Source organism: Chrysochloris asiatica, unplaced genomic scaffold (assembly GCF_000296735.1).
Source record: "Chrysochloris asiatica unplaced genomic scaffold, ChrAsi1.0 scaffold00549, whole genome shotgun sequence".
In the NCBI taxonomy this organism is placed as follows: Eukaryota; Metazoa; Chordata; class Mammalia; order Afrosoricida; family Chrysochloridae; genus Chrysochloris; species Chrysochloris asiatica.
Genome location: NW_006409067.1, coordinates 338,457 through 339,713, shown reverse-complemented (window position 1 = coordinate 339,713; position 1,257 = coordinate 338,457). Strand labels below are relative to the sequence as shown.

Here is a 1,257-nt window from a genome sequence, read left to right as displayed (position 1 = left end):
AAACAATTATTTCAGAATTCATTCTACTGGGAATGTCAGAGGATCAAGAACCACAGCCCCTCATATATAGCCTGTTTCTGATCATGAACCTTGTCACTGTCTTTGGAAACCTGCTCATAGTCCCGGCTGTAAGCTCTGACTCTTACCCGCACAATCTCATGTACTTCTTTCTCTCCAATCTCTCCTTTGCTAATATCTGTTTAAGCACAACTACCATCCCAAAAATACTTGTAAATATCCAGACACACAATCACAGCATCACTTATATAGGCTGTATCAACCAGATTTGTTTTTTTTGTTGTTGTTGTTACAGCTTTTATTGGCTTTAAAATGTTTCTTCTTGCTGTAATGGCCTATGATTGCTATGCAGCCATTTGTCAACCACTCAGGTACACAGTCATCATGAACTCCTACTTCTGTGGCCTGTTGATTCTACTCTCCTTACTCATTAGTTTGTTGAATGCTCTGCTCCACAGTCTGATGGTTTTGTATCTTTACTTCTGCACAAACCTGGAAATTCATCAATTCTTCTGTGAGCTTGCCCATGTCCTTAGGATTGCCTGTTCCAGTGCCCTTGTCAATAATATCTTGATATACTTTATCGGTTGTATATTGACCACTATCCCAGTCTTTGGCATCATTTTTTCTTACACTTGCATCATCTCCTCTGTTTTGAAAATATCATCAGCTGGAGGACAGTATAAAGCTTTTTCCACCTGTGGGTCTCATCTTTCAGTTGTTTCTTTATTCTACGAGACTTCTTTAGGTGTGTACTTCAGTTCACCATTTACAAACTCTCCCAAGATTATAGCAGCAGCTTCAGTGATGTACATTGTGGTCCTTCAAATGATGAATCCTTTTATTTACAGTCTGAGGAATAAGGATATAAAAGTAAGCTTGAAGAAATCCTTTGGTAGAATACGTTGATTTTAGTGATTTTTTTTTCATCTCTTCCAATACATTAATTATTAAGACCTGTCACTGGAAAGTGGTCTTTGCCTATCATTATCAACCACACTTAATTTCATTAAGTGCAAAATGGAATAAGTGTATTTTCTCATTGATTTTAAATGTTTGTGAGATATTTGAAAATCATCCTTGTCAAAATTGTTTAGGCTAATAATTAAAAGAATCTGAAGCACTAAATATAGGGAAATATAAAAAGAACTTACAATAGAAGAGCTTCTAACACTATTATTCAAATTTATGCACCAAACACTAAAGCCAGTAAGGATGAAATAGAAGAATTCTACCAAC

At 35.9% G+C, this 1,257-nt stretch overlaps 1 pseudogene; it reads left to right on the top strand.

Moving 5' to 3' along the window:
- The window catches only part of LOC102838213, a 1,691-nt pseudogene extending 764 nt beyond the window's left edge, over positions 1-927 (top strand).
- The last annotated feature ends 330 nt before the right edge of the window (positions 928-1,257 follow it).